Raw genomic sequence first — 12,234 nt, forward strand, 5'->3', positions numbered from 1 at the left:
GATACCAGAGTAGTTGTCCACATTACAATATTATTTATTTTTTATTAAAGTTTGTTATACCGCCCTATCTGAATAAAAAGGTCAGGGTGGTTTACAACAACTAAAATACAAATAATACTGGTTACACAACAATGATCTTGAATGGGAGAGTTGTCAGAAGGAAACCTTTTGTGTGGCCTCATCACATAAAGCATAGTCTGAAATATGGAAAAAAAAGTGTAATAAGCCTGAAGCATTTTGGAACAAAGTGCTTTGGATTTACGAAAGATATGTTTAGAGAAAACAGGTGAAACATTTGAAGAAAATGATACATTGCTAACTGTTAATCACAGGGGTGGATATGTGGAGGCAAAGTCTATAAAGGGAACCAATTATGCACACTAATTTATAGAATAGGCCCACATACATGTGTGAATGACATCACAAATAGGTATTTACACATGTATGTGCTAGGTTCTATTCTATGAATTTGGCAAGCTAGTTACATGGCATGTAACAGCAAATGAGCTGTACCAGTGGGCAGAGCATGGGTGTGTCATGGACATTCCACCTAGCAATGTGCACACCTTATAGGATAGTATCAGATCCACATTTTTCAAGGTGCACTCAGGCACGCCAACTTCTACCTGCCATTGACCTGGCATAAACTGTTCTGCTGTTACGTTTGAGGGTAGTGAGCCCTTGGTTCTTAGTGGAAGTCTACGATAGACTGAACCCTAGCAAGCAGAGTACGTGACAGGCCCACTAGGGTCACAGTCAGGAATAGGAGAAAGGCCAGGAGCTGGCAGCTTTTCAGGAACCCACACACACATGAAAGCTGGCTGCTTCTCAGGAACCCACTCATACACAGAAGCTAGAAGTGGTACTGGAACCCACTCACACAGACAGTAGAGTCTACAGGAAGTACACTGTCACAGAGGAACAGAAGCAAAGTCAGCAGTCCCTATGGAGCAGCACAGGAGAAAGAAGGCATCTCAGGACCCACAGAAAGCAAATTGCTACAACATCCAACTCCAGGCTTGCTGGGGTTAAATGCTTCGTTCCATGATGGCATCTGACATCACAGTGGGACGTGCTGGCAGCTGGGAGATTCAGGTCCCATGATGTTGGTTGCAGAGACGGCTGGTTCCTCCTGCTGTGTGCCTGCAGCGCGGGTCTAATAGCAGAGGCACAGTAAGACCGTGATGTACCTAAGTTTCAGCATGCCTAAGCAGCTTTGTGCTACTATTCTATGATGGGTTAGACATGCCTTAATGCCATTATAGAATTGACTCTAAGTGTACTTCATTGTCGTGCCTACATTTAGGTACAGAGAAGGGTTGGAACAAAAGGTCTTCAGGTCTTTTTCTGATCCATTAATCAAAATTGTTGGTTGTTATTCAGATGTGACTTTGTCTTCAGCAATTCTTTCCATTTTTTCACTCAGCTGCTATCAATTATAGTCTAAAGTTGTATAAGGTTTTAGGAGATTATGACAGGCTTTTTGATATACACACCATCTGTAGGGCTGGCTTAGCCACTAGACTGCCTCAATCTTGATTGACTGCACTTTTTGTCCTTTAGATTGTAAGCTCCTTTGAGCAGGGACTGTCCTTCTTTGTTAATTGTACAGCGCTGCACAACCCTGGTAGCGCTTTAGAAATGTTAAATAGTAGTAGTAGTAGTAGGCAGAACAGGCATCTGCCTAGTGTGGTATCAATTGGGGGGGGGGGGGGGACAGTAATGTGGCTCTGTCAAAAGCCTCCCTATTAGGGGGATTGAACAACTCCCCTTTCAGGAAAAGCTTGAGACTATGGCTGTGCAGTTTGGAAAAGAGATAGCTAAGGGGAAATATGATAGAGATCTATAAATTAATGAGTGGAGTGGAACTACATAAGTAATGCCACACTGGGAAAAGACCAAGGTCCATCGAGCCCAGCATCCTGTCCATGACAGCGGCCAATCCAGGCCAAGGGCACCTGGCAAGCTTCCCAAACGTACAAACATTCTATACATGTTATTCCTGGAATTGTGGATTTTTCCCAAGTCCATTTAGTAGTGGTTTATGGACTTGTCCTTTAGGAAACTGTCTAACCCCTTTTGTAAACTCTGCCAAGCTAACCGCCTTCACCACGTTCTCCGGCAACAAATTCCAGAATTTAATTATGCGTTGTGTGAAGAAAAATTTTCTCTGATTTGTTTTAAATTTACTACACTATAGTTCCATCGCATGCCCCCTAGTCTTAGTATTTTTGGAAAGCGTGAACAGAGCTTCACATCCACCTGTTCCACTCCACTCATTATTTTATATACCTCTATCATGTCTCCCCTCAGCATTCTCTTCTCCAAGCTGAAAAGTACTAGCCTCCTTAGTCTTTCTTCATAGGGAATACACACAAACTGGTAGACATGAATTAACTGTTTACTTTTTCAATAAAAAATATAAAGACTAGAGGGCATGGGAAGACCCCAAGATGGTGACCGAGTAACACTGTCTGGTTGGAGCTCTGCATTTTGTTTCATTTAAAGTTTAACTTAGACTTCTTGCTTGTTATGCCTAAGTAAAAGAGATGACCACGGGTTCCTCCAGCCACCTCAGTGGCATCTTCTTTGAATTTGAGGCAGGTGATGCTGGATCCCCATTTGCAGAACTTATCCCAAGGCGATCTTGCAATGCAGAGTCAGAGACTTGGATCTCGCTCAGGTACGGAAGTTTCACTGAGCCCTTTGTGTCTCATCCTGCCTCTACAGTCAGCTAAGTCTCCTGGAAGGGCATCAGAAGAACCAACCCTAGGGAACTCAAGAGGAGGTCTTTGCTGGCAGAGGGAACAACCCAATATTGAACTCAGCACTGCTTTCAAGGTCAGAAGGCCTAACCAGAAGTCTCCCAAGGAGAGAATTACCATTCTGGGTGCCTCACAGGACTATCGGAGAAGCGATGTGGTGTTATTGGAGGAATGGGACTGCCATTGATGACTTTCCCAGATCTGACCAAACCATCAGAGATAACACTTGATACTATCTGGAACTTTCTAGCATCTTTACATCAGTGTTGTTCAAATTTATAGAGACTTTGGCATAGAATGTAGCAAAAGTGCAGTCTTGTGAAAATAACCTGTTTATTCATTTGCAGGCATTTGAATTCTGAGTTGGATCGAGTTAAAGCTTTCTAGGTCTTACTTATTCAGGAAAAGACACTGCTTCATAGGAAGTTTGAAAACTTGAAAATATATTGAAGCAGTCAAATTTGAGAACTTTTCTCAAAGTAGAAGCTCATCTGCAAGAGCTCTGTTTCAGAATTTGCTATCTCCTCATTCCTAAATCTGGATCTCGGAATCAGCAAGAGAGAAAAATGGTGAAGCTATGGATTTGCGGCAAATACAAGAAAATTTATCAGCTATACTTAAGAGATCTGGTGAAGAAGTATTTGCAAGATTGACTTGCTTGTGACTTTTGTGTTTAGCCAGGATAGCGATCATGTTATTTGTGCTTATTTCCTCCAAACTAATTTGTATTTTTGGGAGTGAGGATGTCTTATCATTTACTCAAATTTAATGTATCGCCTAATATGAGGGACATGTCAAGGCAGTTTACAATATGTAAAATACATTTAAAAGTTTGATAAGAACTCCATAAGGTAATAGAAAAGGTCACAATACACACAAAAGTATAACATTCAACCAGCAAAACTATCAGTTTACATTCTGTGACAGAGAGGTGTGATAGCCGTGTTAGTCCACTTTTAAAGGTAATCAATAGAAATAAAACAAAATAAAACATGGAAAAAGAAAATAAGATGATACCTTTTTTATTGGACATAACTTAATACATTTCTTGATTAGCTTTCGAAGGTTGCCCTTCTTCACCAATCCACCCCATCCTGTTAGACTGTCACTGGAATGCTTTGATGTTTTACTTATATATACTGTCATCTACCAACATTTGCTTATTTCCAATCTGACAAAGAAGGGCAACCTTCGAAAGCTAATCAAGAAATGTATTAAGTTATGTCCAATAAAAAAGGTATCATCTTATTTTCTTTTTCCATGTTTTATTTTGTTTTATTTCTATTGATTACATTCTGTGGCAGAGACCTTGGACTCAACCAGTTAACAGCCCAGCTATCCACCTCAAAACCTTTCTCCTCCTGAACTGTGGGAAATGCTAATAGAAAAAAGTACGTTTTTACAGCTGATCTAAACTGAATATAAGAGAGCTCAGAACTTATGTAAAGGGGTAGAGCATCTCAAAACAATGGTACTAAGAAAAAATACGCAGGTTCGAGAAGGGCCAGGTAATGCTAAAGTCGTTCAATAAGCAAATAAAATGGGTAGGAACATAAGGAATGGTGAGGGATGATAAATAGGTGAGGATGCTGGTATGTATAGCTTTTTGTGTAAGTATAATATTTTAAATTTAATTCAACAGGTAAATGAAGTAACACATGGCGAAAAATGATCTCAGCGTCTAACATGCCAAGTCAATACACTTGCTGCCATATTTTGCAGAGTTTGCAGTCTCTTCAGGTCATGCTTAAGAATTCCAGCATACACAGAATTACAGTAGTCAAGACAGGATGTGATGAAAGCGTGAAATAAGGTATGTCATGAGTCATTGTCTAGGTAGCTACGAACAGAACACAGCTGACTCAGAGCTGAAAAACCTGCATGCAAAACTGGAAACTCATTCTGAGGACAATTTAGAATCAAGAATTATACCTAGATAGTGGAAAGAATCACCCAGGGTTACAGGTAGATTGAAAAGAGTGAAACTGGTTTGGTTCAGGACAATGTCCAGTCAACCAGCAAGCGGTCATCTTATCAGGATTTAGTGCAAGGCGGTGATTGTGAAGCCAGGTGGCAACATCCTTTAAAGAAGACTAACAAATTTTTAGTCTTGTGGCAGGAAGCTGTCTTCTTTTGTGCTTAGATTTCCATGTAAATGTTTGGTTAAGTATCAGACTATGGCAGCCATTACACAAGCGCTATTTGTGCTTTAAATGTCCCAATCCTGGCACACATATGTTTTGGCAGCCAAAACATAAGCTGGTATTTTACAAAAGGGCAGGCCAAAATGTTTAAGCCAGAGTTGGAGGGTTGATCTTGCAGGATCTGGTAACCAACGTCCAGCTGTGATCTGTCTGCCTAAGATCTTCTCTCCCTTTGCTTGAAGTCCCTAATGTTTTGACTTGCATCTCTATGACAAATTTCCAGTTGTCCCAGATGTTTTTGTGCTTCTTTCAGGAGGGATTCAATGTACGTATATTTATCACATGAAACCAGAATCTTGTCTTGGTCCAAGCATTTGGTCTGGACAGAGGCAGAAGCTGTAATGAAAGCTGTAGCTTTAGGGCTATTTGTTTCTTTACCATAGTTCCAAGAGTAGGGGCTGTTGTACTTGTGAAATAAAAAAGTGGCCCATCAAAGTACCAATCCTATTTTTCTTCCTATACCTGTTCTGTGGGATATAGGAAGCAGGTAGTTTTAGTGTCAGATCTGAGAACCTGTTCAGATTTACTCTGTGGGTGGAATTCAATGTACTTCCTTACCTATTTGGGATTCAGTGATTTAGCTTTTTCCTTTATGGCATAGGATTTTTTTTCCCTTTTCTTCCCCTGATGTACTGTTTGGTTGTAGCCAGGTCTAATTCAAAGGATTAATCTTACAAAGTAGAGACCTAGAATAAAACTGATCTCAATCTATGGATATCAGCTAATTGACAATGATTTCTTCTAACAGTGCCAGAAGGTTGAAGAACAAGTTTAAGGGAGAGAGAAGGTAAATTAATATCCTTAGTGATATAGAGAGTAACAACTAGTGGATATGTTAACAGAGATCCTTTTTATCTAAAGCCGGAAAGGCACCTGATGCCAAGCAGAAGGCTGGAGATTTGCTGCCATAATGAATGGTTTACTTTACAGAAACAGCTGTAATTTGGATAGAATTAATTGGTGATAAGTAGTGTATTTAGGAAAACTATTTAGGAAGGGTCAACCCTGAGGTGGGTAGGCTTACACAACTAAGGGCCAGATACACTAAGGTCCTCGAAAGAGCCCTTCCCTTACTGATTCCATAGCGATTCGGAAACGGAATGCAAATGAACTGCTCGTTGTAGCTCACTTGCATTCTCTATTCCCTCGGAAGCCAGTCGGCCGTTCGAGCATGCGCAGAGCAGCCAAGCGTTATGCTGGCTGCTCTGCACATGCCAATGATGTCCTTCATGGACGTCCTTCACTAAAAAAAAAAAGAAAAGGACGTCTCTGCCGAGGCACACCTCCTCTCCCTGTAAGGCATCCCACAGGTGGCAAACTCCATCTGCAAGCCGGGGATCGGGGAACCGATCTTCAGTCTTCTATTTTCCTCCTTGTCCGCAGTTCAGAACCTCTCTCTCAAGCCCCTCCACACCTTGTCATCAAACTCATACCTGGCAGCTGTCGGCGGCTTCTGCTCCAGCCGCCTTGCCCCGGGGTGTTAGCAGCACATCCGATGACTCTCCTCCAGGTCTCTCTCTTAAGTTTAGTGCATCTGGCCCTAAATCTGTAGAATGTGTTAGCTGTGAAACATCTCTAAAGCTGTATTAAGCCCTTAACTACAGTGCTGGTTGGGATGAGGGGAAGACAAGGTTTAGAGATGTACCAGAAATGCCCCAAACCACAGCTCTAAGGTAGGATTAGCCAGATATGAGAGGGAATGCCAGAAAATGTGGCTTGAGGTATGTGCCAGGAGGTCACCCAGGGCCGGACGGGAGGTCTGGAGTATGTGGGTATGTGGGTGGGTGGGTGGGAGGGAGGGTACTGTTAAAAAAAAAAAAGCAAGGTTATCTGTTTTCCCTTCCTCGCGCAGCCGGATCCCTGTGCACTCAAAACAAAGCATCCATGTTGTCATTCTTTATTGTTGGTGGCAGGGGCATAGCCACGGGCAAGCCTGGACGGGCCCAGGCCCAGCCATTTTCCCTCCAGGCCCGCCCACCCAACATCCTTCACTGCTGTCGCTGCCTTTTCTCCCGCAGCTCCGGGTAGGGCCGTCCGGGAGGCAGCGTTCAGCGTTGCCTACCTGCCCTGAAATAATTCTTCTCCCCAGACTCCGCTGCATCGGCCCCTGCATTCTCTGCATCGGTCCCTGCATCCCCAGAGGCTCAGAACTGTCAGTGCCCCCCTGCCCATAGTATCTGAGTCTGTATTGAGTATTGTGTATTGTGTTCAATTCTGGTCGCCGCATCTCAAGAAAGATATAGTGGAATTGGAAAAGGTGCAGCGAAGGGCGACTAAAATGATAGCGGGGATGGGACGACTTCCCTATGAAGAAAGACTAAGAAGGCTAGGGCTTTTCAGCTTGGAGAAGATACGGCTGAGGGGAGAAATGATAGAGGTATATAAAAGCGTCTGTTCACGCTTTCCAAAAATACTAGGACTAGGGGGCATGCGATGAAACTACAGTGTAATAAATTTAAAACATCGGAGAAAATGTTTCTTCACCCAATGCGTAATTAAACTCTGGAATTCGTTGCCGGAGAACGTGGTGAAGGCGGTTAGCTTGGCAGAGTTTAAAAGGGGGTTAGACAGTTTCCTAAAGGACAAGTCCATAAACCACTATTAAATGGACTTGGAAAAATCCACAATTCCAGGAATAACATGTATAGAATGCTTGTATGTTTGGGAAGCTTGCCAGGTGACCTTGGCCTGGATTGGCCACTGTCGTGGACAGGATGCTGGGCTCGATGGACCCTTGGTCTTTTCCCAGTGTGGCATTACTTATGTACTTATGTACTTAGTATCTTCTCTCAGCTCAGAGTACAAAAAAACTGGTTCTATAATATGTCATTGTCTTATTATGACATGATTGAAAAGGCATATAAAAGATGCATTTCCTGGCAGCCAGACAGCATTCCAAGATGTTAATTCCACTGGGACGGCCACCTATGTGGAAGTAAAAGCTGCCATTTTGGAGAGGGCATGCTGCACCCCAGAGACCTATCAGCAGCCATTCCAGAAGGGGTTGGAGTGATGGAAGCCCTCATCCTCATGAATATACTGCATACCTCTACCCCGGTCATGGGATCTAAACTCTCCACCTGTTTCAGGTGTGGGGGAAAAGGTCATACAGCTAGAGTCTGCCTGGATACAGCTGAAGATTTCATGGATGTGAATTTGGTAGCCACTCATGACTGCAATTTTGTGGAAGCTTCCCATCCAGGAAGTAGAAATTGCATACTACTACTTGAGCTGGAAGGACACCCATACCAACCACTAGTGGACTCCGACCGTGTCAAGACCCTTGTCCAGAGAGAGATACTTAATCGTCTGCAATTGAATTATGCGTGAACTGTGACCATGGCATGTATACATGGTGACTAGGGACAGTATCCTACAACTCAAGTGTCTGTTAAAACTCCTACAGGGCAAGCTCATCTGGAAGTAGCAGTCTTACCTTGGCTGCCTTACCCAATAGTTTTGGGCCGGGATTTTCCCATCTGGGCCCAGCTGATCGGTGACCCAAAGAAGGAGGAGGAGTCTTTCCCTGAGATCTTCCCATTGGAGGACCCTGATTTGTACATCAAAAATCCAAAGTTGCCCAAACCCTGCTGCCAGCAGTGGTTAGAGAAATTGCATTGCTCTCTGAATCTAGGAGTTGTAGTAGATGGCAAACCAGAGTCGGAGGAAGATGGTGGGCCGGACAACCCCTATTCTTTGGACAGGCTACCTGAGTGGAGTGGCGAAGGAGCGGCAGGAAATTTTAAAAGGGCACAGTCAGAGGATGACTCCCTTAGAGCGGTCCGAGGTAGAGTTGTTACAGTAGATGGGAATCTCATGGGCAACCAGGACCCCTCTAAGGTAGCACTCCTGTATTTTGTGATAAAGAATGACTTGCTGTTTAGGGTGGCCAAGGGAACCCTGGAGGGGGAAGAGGTAGAGCAACTGTTAGTCCTTCAACCCTAACGTAGGCAGGTCATGCAAATAGCTCACAGTCACCTGTTGGGAGGTCACCTGGGGGAAGAGAAGACCTGGGAAAGGATTTTAGCCCGGTTTTTCTGGCCGGGTATATTCAAGCCCAACCTGCCAGTTGAGTAGTCCTGTGAGGGTTCCACCAGCCCCACCAGTTTGAACTTTGAATTTCTTACTAGCATCAATTCCATGACATTATTACAATTCTCATTGGATAGAAGACTCAGCAGTGTTCTCCTGATGAAGGCTTTTACGCCGAAACACGGCCTGTGTTGAGGACACCTTGTTTACCTTGGAAGAATAAATCGTTTTTGCATTATCCATCCTGGTATTTAGGCTTCTTCCACTTCTATGTTCTCCTAGTGGACTTTGTAGGCCTCAAGGCTGTGGTGCACTACAAAGAACCAGAAAGATATGAGGGGATGCAAGACACTATGGGGCCCTTTTACTAAGCCGTGGTAGAGCATGCCAAATCGGCCCTACCGCTAGGCTAGCACAAGAGCCCAACGGTAGTTCTGAAGTTGGTGCATGCAATTTCCCGTGGTAGAAAATAATTTTCTATTCCCAGCAGTAATCGGCAGCGCAACCACATTGCCGCGCACTGCCAGATTACCACATGAGTAGTGTGTGAGCCCTTACCACCTTCTAAATAGGTGGTGGTAAAAGCTCAGGCAGTAAATAGCTGCATGCTAATTTTAATATTAGTGCATGGCCATTTACTATCCCATTAAAAAAACACCTTTTTCTTGCCACGGTAAAAAGTGACCCAGTGCGTGCCAAAACTAGCGTAGGCCATGTTTTACCACAGTATAGTAAAAGGGCCTCTTAATTTTACTGTAAACAATGATGTGTGTGCTGCACTCGCATGTGAATGCTTGACTGATATCCTTCCATAGGGGACATAGGCAGAATGGGGGTATCAGACAGGGGCTTGGCCTCTACAGACACTTCTTGGTGCAGGTGTATGTATATTCTGGGTTGCTGCTGCGTGTTTTGGGCCTGCTTTAGATGACACACTGGTGGTGGCCTTTTTTCTATTGACAAATGCTGTGGAATCATCTGTCACAGATGCCCCGGGGATGTCACAGGCTCTAGACATTTTGGCTAAAACATCTATATGCTGACTTCCACAACTTTTCTAAAATGGCACTGCATGAACTGTCCTGGATAATCAAGCTACTTGAGGTTGAGTCATATGAGTTTCAGTTATAGTTGAGTGGTGGGACTGAGTTAGTAGAGGGGTATAGGGGTTTACTGTATTTATTTTCTTCTGGATTACTATTCCATGAATATTTTGTATTGGAATTATTTTTGCTTTTGATTTATTTTTATTGCGCATATTGGACTAGATTCTATATGTCATCCCTAAACATTTGGTACCAAAATGAAATTCGCCTATGCGCATTCTATAAAGTACACCTTAATTTATGTGTACTTTATAGAACAAGCCTAAATTTCTACGCGGTTTATAGAATATACCGAGCATCAGTCCACACAACTAAATTTCGTTGCAAGCAGATACGCCATATAAAACCTGGTTTAAATGCTGATGCCTAAATTAGGCGTGGACCAGGTGTATTCTACAACAACACACATAGATTTTAGAAACACCCATGACCCACCCATTCCACGCCAATGGACGCACCCCCTTTTCAACTATGTGACTTAGAATTTATGCGTAGCACGTTATAGAATATGCATAGACAGTTCTGCAGTAAAATCTAATTAAAGCCAATTAGTGTCAATAATTCCTTGCTATTTGGCAATTATCAGCACTGATTGGCTTGTTAACTAATTAGGTTATGTGCATTGTTATGGAATACGCTTTGATTTCTGCACAGAAAATTCAGTGCAATATGCAGAATCCAAGGGATTATGTAATAATAGTTTCCATTAATTTTCTTTGTCACGCTTATGATGCTCGATGTATATTTAGTTAAAAATAATAATAAAAAAGACCAGATTGCATGCAATGAAGTTACTAAGTAGCACATTTAAAATGAGAGAAAATGTTTTTTTCACTGAACTCATAATTAAGCTCTGGAACTTGTTGCCAGCAGGGGCGTAGCTACGTGGGACCATGGGGGCATGGGCCCCCACAGATTACGCCCTGGTCCCCTCTACATTTGACCCCCCCTCCCCCCACCACATCATCAGGTACCTTGTTTGCTGGCGGGGGTCCTCAATCCCCGCCAGCCAAAGAGTCTTCTTCAGCGCCAGTCGACTCCGGCGCCTTCGTTGTGTGATCATCTGTTTTTGACACCTTACGTCCTGCACCGTGCATGTAGCCCCGTGCAGGACCTAAGGCGTCAGAAACAGATGATCACACAACGAAGGCGCTCGAGTCGAAGACTCTTCGGCTGGCGGGGATTGGGGACCCCCGCCAGCAAACAAGGTACCTGATGCGGCAGCGGGGCAGGGGGCGGGCGGGCGGCAGCGGGTGGGGGGTTGCAGTTGCTGTGTCAGGGGGGTCCAAAGTGGCAGGGGGGGGGGGTCGGCGGCAGGGGGGGAGGTGGCGTGGGGAGGCAGCTAAACAGTGCCCCCCACCTCAGACTCTGGCCTCCCCTCCCACCAAGGTCTGGCTACGCCCCTGGTTGCCAGAGAATGAGATAAAAGCTGTTAGTGTAGCTGGTTTATAAAAGGTTTGGATAAGTCCATATATGGTTATTAGGGTAGACTTGGGAAAAAGTCAGTGCTTATTGCTGGGGTATAAGGAGCATGGAATCCAGGATGGGTGCAACCCAGTAAGTATGGTAAGCGTGGCAGGGGGCACCGACCTCTCGGGGGGGTGCCAGAAGCCACCACCTGTTGCGCCAGCCTAATGTTTCTCTTGTCTTTCTCAGCTACCACAGGTCCAGCATTTCTACCCCCACCCCACCCCCACACTATCTGGCATCTTAGCGCGCCTGCTTCTGCTCTGCTGAATCCTCCTCCCCTTTGTCCTTGCAATCTGGCATCTCTTTCTCCTCTTCCTTCTCCTCCTCTGGCAATACTTTTATCCTGAGACACTGAATGGCACAGATATAAACACGCTTCCTCTGGCCTTCCCTCAGTTGGGCCCCCACCCTTGTGGAAACAGGAAATTACAGAGAGGAGGCAGGACCCAGCTGAGGGAAGTCCCAAGACAGCGTGTCTGCATGGGTAAATGATTTTTAAATGCAGCACAGTTGATAGTAGGGGGGGGGGGGGTCTGGAGCTGGAACTGGGGACTGAAAAGAAGGGAGCAGGTGAGAGCAGGGGTCTGGGTTTGGACCTGGGGGAAGAAAGGGGGGCAGGTGAGAGAAGAGGTCTGGGACTAGTAGATGATAATCTAC

This window comes from Microcaecilia unicolor, chromosome 2, assembly GCF_901765095.1.
Source record: "Microcaecilia unicolor chromosome 2, aMicUni1.1, whole genome shotgun sequence".
Classification (NCBI taxonomy): Eukaryota; Metazoa; Chordata; class Amphibia; order Gymnophiona; family Siphonopidae; genus Microcaecilia; species Microcaecilia unicolor.